This window comes from Lonchura striata, chromosome 1A (genome assembly GCF_050655825.1).
Source record: "Lonchura striata isolate lonStrDom1 chromosome 1A, ASM5065582v1, whole genome shotgun sequence".
Classification (NCBI taxonomy): Eukaryota; Metazoa; Chordata; class Aves; order Passeriformes; family Estrildidae; genus Lonchura; species Lonchura striata.
This window is the reverse complement of record NC_140741.1, coordinates 65452231-65460996: the sequence shown is the minus strand read 5'-3', so window position 1 is coordinate 65460996 and position 8766 is coordinate 65452231. Positions and strand designations below refer to the sequence as shown.

Genomic DNA, 8766 nt, shown 5'->3' with positions numbered 1-8766 from the left:
TAAATCTGTGTGAACAGAGCAATGAATTGTGAAACTAGACTTTGTCTCCTTACTTGCAGGCTTCAGAATGTGTGTGTGTGTCTTGTAATTATTTTCTGTCATATGTGTGATATGTGAAAGTAACCATTCTGAAAATTGCAAAGGGAAAAAGGTCATAGGTCAAATATCTAACATTTTCTTGCAGTGAAAAAAAAATAATTCCATATTGAGAGGCATCTATCAGAAAACAGAATTATGTCATTGCTAAGTGATGTCCTTTATTAGTAACCCAGCCACTAGTGGGGACTTAAGCTACTCTTATGCATAGGCAATTCTGTGAGGTATGATAGGAAAGGAATAAAAAATATTAGAAGATTAAATAATTAATGAGTCAACAAGATTAGGTAGGGCTCTTAATCACAGTTCCCCAGGTACAATTTTGAGAGGGTAGTGAAGCACTCAGCCATTGCTGGTAAAGGGGAAAAATGAACAGACAAAGTCCATGTTCTTCCCAAAAGAACAGAATGTATCTGGTGACAGCCACTCACACAAGTGAAGGGAATACAGCTGTCAGACCATTTGGAAAACCCATGCTGTAATTCTTGGCTTAGCTATGATGATGTCTTGGACTTCGGCCTCGCAGGTCAAGCTTGGTCTTAGCTGGATAAAGTAGGATGCTATGGGCTGCCCTTTTCCCTCCTTAGGTGTATCTGATCATTTTAGGCAGCTTTTTGCAACATAAAAACATATGGCAGGTTTTAGCTATCCTGGGAGACAATGTGAGATTTGATCTGATTTCATAGGTCACACACATGCACCTTCTGGCTGGCCAGCTCTGGGGGCAGCTTATAGAGAGCAGGTCTCGATTACCTTCCCATGTCTGAGCCCATCAAGATCAAATAATATAGAAGGGGACACAAAGGAGGATAGTAGTTAAGGGAACAAGTAGATGGGTCTGCCACTTGTGATGAGTATGATGGGTAAGACTGAAGGGATGAAGAAGAGAAAATGTGGCCGAAGGAGTACTTGAAAAAATTCAGGGGGTAATAGGGAGAGATTTGAAGAATAGTGAGGATTTGCAGAGGGCAAAAAGGATATGTGGACAGATGTCTGGGGAGTAGGTTAGTGAGACACAGGATGTAGTGGCAAAAGATGGGAGTGTGAACTTCAGTGTTGCAGTCATTACCAACTCCATCTGATCAGCAGCCTACCTGCCTTGGGCATCATTTGCATGGCTTGTGTACCAATAGCATGTGACTTTTTGGGAAAAGTGATTTAATCTATAAAAAACAATTTAAGAAGCAGGTGATTCAGAAGGCACTTAGGGCATGAAGGATGATATGGCAGATAGGAGTACAGTAACTTAGAAACATAAATAAGAGCAACTTGGCAACATTATTTGCATTTCTAAAGGTTTTACTAGAGCATGTGTCAGTACAACAAGTAATGTTTTTATATCTTATCACAATAATACTCAGCACATTTATTCTACTGGGCAAAGAGTAAACATAAACTATAAATAACTAGGGCTTCAGATTGTGTGGAGTATTTTCCTCTGACTTTGCAGATAAGATACAAAATTGGTTCAGCAGGGCCCTGCTGGAACATGTCTGATTGTTCCTATTTCCCTGCTTTCTCCTTCAGTTTGGGAGTAGTCTGTTTTATTGTCCTGGGTCTACTGGTACTTGAGACTAAAGTTTACTACCCTGAAGTAACCATCTGCATTGTGAAGGGGGATTTAGGAACCCCAGTCCTTTCAAAAGATACCTAAAAATGTGGCATTTCCATATATGTGCTTGTATTTGTATGTATACACATTAGCCTGTATCATTTATGTGTAATAGCCTAATGACTAGACTCCTTGCCACGAAGTGGGAGGCCTAAGATGCAAATTCTTTCATTCTTGAAGAGATTTAAAATGTAATTTGCTTTCTTCTAAGTAGATGTCTTCACCCCAGATGCCAGGTACACTTATATGGTATAAGAACCACTCTACACACACATTCCTTTAAAAATTATACAACTGTGAAGAACTGAATGCAGGTTGGTCTGATTTCTTATAGTGTAATTTTCTTTAATTTTGCCCTTAAATAGTGAAGTCATTGAGTTTTCTACAGTTGTTCATCACATACAATGGGGGTGTCATCCCATTTGAGATGTTCGGATTCTGAATTATTTATTCAGGCAGTTAAATAATTTGTTTGGTGTATGAACTTATCAAAAGCCTAAACTTAAATGTTTAACACCATCCAACCCTCTGTTCTACATGTAAATAACATAAGAGTGTTTTACTAAATTGAACCTGGTAGGTGGTTACTCTTCTGCTATTTGGCAATAGGTCAAAATTTGCTGAATATAGTTTATCATGGACAGAAATAATACAATATCTGTGAGGAAACCTAAACTGTGGTTCTTGTTTCTTCTTTTATTTTAATTTTTTAGCATATCACTAAAGAAGTATCAGAAGTATATGTTTAAGATTAAACCTTTTCGAGTTTTAGCAAGGATTGCAAAATTTAATTCTGATTAGTGAGTCAGAATTTTAGCCTTACACAACTGGAGTGAAATCATCCAGTAATCCTTTTTCCTCTGAGATATGGCAGAATTGCAGTCAGCTCCATTCCTCTTGTTCTGTGACTTCTGTATGAACTGAGGTCACAGCCATTCACCGTGGTGGGCTCCTCTGACTGTAAGGTCAGATGAAGAGTTACACAGAACCTTGGCAATTGGGGCCAAATGTATTGGGGACTTTCACACCCTCTGGTTTTACTTGGAGAGTCCTTGCTGAGTGAAGTGGTGATAAGTCATCATCTGCTCCATTTGATGTGGTCTGGCAGGAATGCTGGGGAACTGGCTGGAGTGGTGGATTAGCCTTGATCTATGGCTGATATCTCCTGAATCTGGTAAATAATCAGCCCGAGGACAGCACATGACTCCTATTAGCATTCCATACCTGAATTAAGATTTACAGTAAGCTCACTGACCAGGCTGCAGGTTTGCTATAGTTGGTGGTTTATGTAAACAGATCTCTAGAAGTGGCACAAAATCCACTGTCCATAGAGGGACAACCAATGTAGAGCTGCTTGGCAAACTTTTGGGCGTGGGGAAATCACTGCCATATTTCAACAGTCTTTGCATAGTTTACCAGACATGCCATGTTTATGTAACTAATAAGGTGATAGAAAGTCATTTAGTTTTTACTCCAAAGTTATATCCAAATTATTCCCAAGTAGTATTGCGTGAGGGGCCACGTGTTTCATGGAGTCGGTGGTGGCAGACAGGGATGACACACACCGCGATGTCCACATGGCAATCAAGAGAGATTATTTTTCAAACCCCTCCTTATAAAGGGGGTTTGATAAACCCTGTCTGGGTAGCTCATTGGTCTGAATTTTGACACCACCCAGCTCCTGGGCCAGTCTGCAGCTTAGGATGGAACCTAATTGACTGAGGTTCCTGTCTGTCAACCCAGGGGCTGGTTTATGCAGCTGGCTAGGTTTCTTATTTATAGCTGAATTAATTTCCCAGTACAAGCCAGCTTCTACTGTGACATACTGGGACAAAGTAGCACAAAGAATTATATAGATATGGGCAGTTCTGAATTTTCTTCATTTTTGGCAAATGTGAATTCTCTTGTAACTCTGCTGTGTACTGCTAAGTGCTCAGGCTTATATTAGGTCAGATTTTAGTGTCTTTCACTGTGGGAAATAAGCAGCATAGAAGGAACTTAAAATTTTATGAAAATTGAACCTTTCTGGACAAAGCTATGTTTTCTACTCCTGCTGCAAACTGAAAGACAACACATAAAAGGTTGTCTGGATGTTGAGACTTAGGTTCAGTTTCATGCCTGCATCTCTTTTACAGGTAGAATACCTTATCAAAAAATTAATAGCTTGAATGGCGTGCTGACTGAGTTCACACCATGGACAATAAGCTCCTTAACAGAGGCTTTTTCTTCACGTAGCAGGAATCATGATGGGCCTTGATCTCAGGGCTGTTTTGTGCTGAGTTCTGTAAAGTCCATAATGATACCTGAATAGCTGTGCCACTTAGTGAATCTCCTTTCTATGACACTATAAAATATCTTTTGCTGGAAGTCTTCTATGTATAGAACTGTGAAGAGTTTAAAAATAAGCTTAGAAACTGCCTTATGTGAGTGTGGAGTGTCCCCATTTATTTTCTTTACAGTTGGAATGCACCTGATTAGTTTAGACCTGGTTGATTTAGGCATTTTTTCCTATGACTAGTTTTTTTGATTTTTTTTGTAACACACATTCATTTTGGTAACTTACTATAACTGTTTAATTACATTTTTGCAATTCAGTAATTGATTCTTGACTATATACCAGAAATTACATAGATTATAAGAGAGGTAGGATGCTATTTCTAAACTGCAGTATTCTAAATGGCTATTTTATTAGCAGCACATCAAAGCATTCTTCTAGAAAGAAAAAATAAATCTGCTCGTGAAGGCTGTCTGCAGCCAAAAATGCCTATCAGCTTTAGACTTGATAAATCAATGAATCACCTAATACACATACAGCTAATCTGAACACCTAGCATTTTATGAAAACTGTGAGAGTTAAAGGTACATAAAATATTGGAGAACTGATCTTTAATTAGAAGTTTTTATATCCAAAGATTTATTCTTGGGTAGACTGCATTTTTGTGAAAGTTAGCTGATTTGGTTGGTTTTTAACATATGGCAATTTCTTAATATATAACTTATATTTTACTGTAATATATATGTATAAAAAAATAAGGGTTGCATAGTTTCTTTTAAATCTGTGGATGTTGGTTTAGATGTAAAAATAATGAGGCAGATGAAATTAATTTATTTCTACTTAAGCACCCTCTGTGGTTTCTGTTCAGTCAGTAAGCCTTACAGTGTGTGATCCATGTCTAAGCAACCACAGATGCATAGTTCAGGCCTGTATGGAGAAAGAAGTTCTGGTAATATTTTGCTTTGTAGCAGGTATCTCATCTCTGGTTCTCTAGCACGTGGTGTCTAGTTTTGGGCATCACATGGGAAATTTGATAGAGTTAAAAACTTGTTCACCAGTGTCTTGTCTGTAGGGATCTTTCTTGCTCCCATCAAATTAAGAGGGGTCCCTCAGTTAACTTCAGGCAGAGTATGTCTAGCTGTTTGTAGCCAAAAAAAGAAGGAAAAATATGAAGTTTGTCTTTTCACTTTCTTCTTAATCCTGTGAAATGAGAACCTCATATTCACTGAAAGGAAAACAAGCCAGTGTGCAAAGAAAAATGGCCCTCCCTTCCTAAGATTCATATGCCAGAGGTCCTGAGAGTTCTCAGTTTCTCAGAGCTGTATAAGGCTTGGCAGCTTTTAGTCTCATACAGTGGAACTTATTGCAATAAGAAGTCATCCAAAGAGGCAGCATGTTTGTACTTCAAGAGATTTTATAATCTGTAAAATAGGAAGAAAAAAATTAGCAATGAAAGGGGAATGAAAGAGGGAATGAAAGAGCCGGAAATGAGTTGCTGTGTAAGCTGACCATGAGGACAGTGTCTGGAGAGAATTTCCACTGCTCTCTCTGCACCTGCATTGCAGTAGTACCTATATATATAGTTTTTAATTGCTTCCCTCTAAAAATCCCCTTTGGTTCCTCCTGGAAGCAAGATTCCAGGTGGTACAGGCAATTGATATAATTTGGTATAAGAGGTGTTTTACTATTAGGTAAATATAAATAGTGAAAAAAATATAACCAAAGGAGTGACACAAATAACCAACCAAAAACAATTTTCCAAAAACCACACTAATTTAGCATGGCATGTGACCAGTCAAATCTAGACAAGAAAGAGTACAGCTGTACAAAACAGAAGTGTCCCTTGTGATCAGAGATGAGCAATGCGTATCGGGTGTGCTACTGATTTTGAGAACAATAATTCTATTTTTGGATTGTTGTGGCCAACTGTGGCACAATATCTCGTAGGGCAGGCTATTACTGAACTACCCATTATTTCAGCTATACTTAAAATTCTACCAGCATTTTCATGATAAATGTATTTCTAAAGGCTTCAGTGAGGCAGGCAGTAAATGTTCATTCGGCAACAATGACAGCTGCGATTAGCCATTTTAAAAATATAGAAATAGAAGCAGAAGTTAACAAAAACAAACTCAGATTCTGGCATTTGTTTACAGGAATTCAGAAGGTGGACAAGCACTGCAAGGATGGGACATGTCACTGGTGTGAGACTGTACAGAACACAGAGCAACAGCTCTGTCTACCCTGTTTTGTGAGAAATCTACTATGTGGTCTTTAAGACCCCAAACTTTTGATTATTCAATTTCTCTGAGCCATTAGAAGTCCCAGATGAAATGCCATGAGTAATAATTGTGGACCAAGTTGAGGTTTGAATGACTAAAAATGCCAGGAAGAGCCTGATTTCTGTGAGGCTGAAAGACAAATGCCATAACTTTCTCCCCGGTGTCTTTACACTCTCTTGTTGATTTTTTTCAAGACTTTGCTTGGCACAGATGACCCAGTATCAGCTGGTCTCAGAGGACATTTGTGTCTGTTCTTCCCATGGGAAGAGTGCAGTTGGCACCACAACTTTGCCAAATTCTCACTTGTCTAATGAACTCATTACCTGGGAATTTTCCAGCAAATGGTTTACCAGTGCTACATCAGGGCAGAAAAACTGGGGGAGGTTACATGGTTAATACAGCTGCCCTTGCTTCTACATATATAGGGTTTTATGCAACTTGCTGGTTTTGCCATCCAGTTCATGTTCTTAGGTCAGCCTGTGTGGGATGGAGAAGGACAATTCCCATCTCTCTGGAGAGGACAGAGTAGGTGCAAGTTTCACCTTGGTGGAAATCTTCATGTACGTTCAGGCTTCACCTTTGTTAGGCTTGCAGTGTGATAGTCAAGATTGTGCCACCAGTGTGAGAGACCAGCCCCTTTCCAGAAACATTGTCCTTTTTTTCTTGGCATGGTCCTCATAATGCAACAGGCACCACTTAAGCCCAGAACACTCTAATCTGGAGTCCTTGCATGGGACAGCCAGTCCTCCCCTTCCTCCTTTTGCCAGCAGGCTCCAGCTCACAGACACGACTCAACTATTTATCTTCAGCCCATCAGCACCTGATAGTTTCCTGAGAGCCCTCTGGCTGGACTGTACACATTTGCCAGCAGACAAGGAGGGCTTGTTCTAGGCACCCAGCCCAGATGATGCAGGACAAAGTTCTTCCTCACTCCTGCTGGACAACAGGCAGGATTGGGCATTGGTGGTTCTGGGTTTTGGTCTCATGTTTGGGAGAGGGAGGATAGGTTGAGGTACCTTTAGGTAATTTCAAAGAGGGCATCTCTGGGGCTATAGTCACATGAAGGACAGGACAAACAGGCCTCTGAGAAATGAGTCTATCACACAAAAAAACCTGTAAGGGCTTAGTACCTTACAGGTTTTTGGTTCAGAGGAAGAGCAGGTTGTTCAAAGTGCCCGGAAAAATGTACCTGCCCAGCTACTGCCTGTGCAGGTGTGACCCACCTCTGGCCAGGATGGTTAGCTGGGAGTGACAGCCTTGTCCCTTGCTTTCTTCACAGAGTCATCAGGCAGAGTGTCTCAGTGTGATGGGTTTTCATGTGCCCCACGACCTCTCCAGCAGAAGTCCAGGCTGCAGAGGGCACACCAACCATGTGACATCCCAGATCTTCTGGCTCCAGTAGACCTGTACAATGCCACCAGGCTATAACAAAGCTTACCAATAGTGTAGATGAGCAAGAACAGCTACAGCAGGATTGTGTAGGGTGGAGGTCTGGTGCAGCTGTGAGCCCATATGGTGGAAGAACTCAGTGGGGCATGAGGAGTTCCTGGCACTTCTCACATCAGATATGAGAGTTTGGTTACCAATTTCCTGGAAAATTCCATAATCACCTGTCAAGTGGAGACACCCAGGCATCCTACTCCCATTTCCAAGCAGAAAAAGTGTTTACCATGACTGGTCTGCTGGCTCACTTTTGAGCCCCTGCGTTTTCAAGTGTAGGAATTCCACTCACATAGTTGGGTCAATGGGTGATGGAGGACACACCTGCAAACTCATCAATTCCACTAGTGTAATGTCCATAGCTTTTGATGGAACTTATGCTCACAGTATTCTTTGTTTTTTAGAATGTTGTTGTTGTTGTTGACCTTGACTTTGGTGTTTGGAGATACCCTGTCACAGACTAGTAACTCTAAATAAAATTGGATAAATTGATCTAATGGGGAAGTGGACAGACTGGGCCATAATAATAGGGCAGAAAATGCTAGAAATCTTAATATTTTTAGTACATTTCAACAGACATATGCTGATCCTGTAGATACTGTTTTGTCAGGTTGCCCTTAAGATCACAGAATATTTCAGTTCTATTTTTCTCTGACATCTCATTCAGAGGGATAAAACCTTTGTGCATGTAATTTTTCTGAACTTCAGGCCTCACTCACTAAGGATGACCAGTTTCTCAGTCTTGTGTGGCAAGACTGTGCCTGATCTCATCTGGTCCTAGTAAACAAGGGAGCCTGTATGAAAATATGTATGGGACAATTCAACTGCTGGCTCTGAGTGCTGGCTGCAGCAAGAACAGCTGCCTCATTTTGAAATGTCCTCTCTATTTGCTTACTGGTGACCCATTGTGGTAGGTAATCCACAGAGTTAAATATTAGTTGGCTTTCAGGTCTGCTCCTTGCTAGTGGCTCTTCTATATAAGGTTAATACAGTTGCCTTGCACTTGTCAAACTGGAAAACAAATGTGTTAACAATTAAAGCTTATTTTGCACTGTACAGTA

The 8766-nt window shown here is 40.3% G+C and overlaps 1 protein-coding gene and 1 long non-coding RNA gene across 20 annotated transcripts in view; both read left to right on the top strand.

Annotated features, from left to right (window-relative positions):
- The window catches only part of MAGI2 (membrane associated guanylate kinase, WW and PDZ domain containing 2), a 696944-nt gene that overhangs the window by 28844 nt on the left and 659334 nt on the right, over positions 1-8766 (top strand). The gene's annotated exons all lie outside the window — the stretch shown is intronic.
- Positions 1-8766, top strand: part of LOC146763510 (uncharacterized) — an 18842-nt gene extending 10076 nt beyond the window's left edge. The window contains exon 2 of the long non-coding RNA XR_014952044.1: positions 7545-8766. This is a non-coding gene — a long non-coding RNA (uncharacterized LOC146763510). The remainder of the gene's footprint in view (positions 1-7544) is intronic.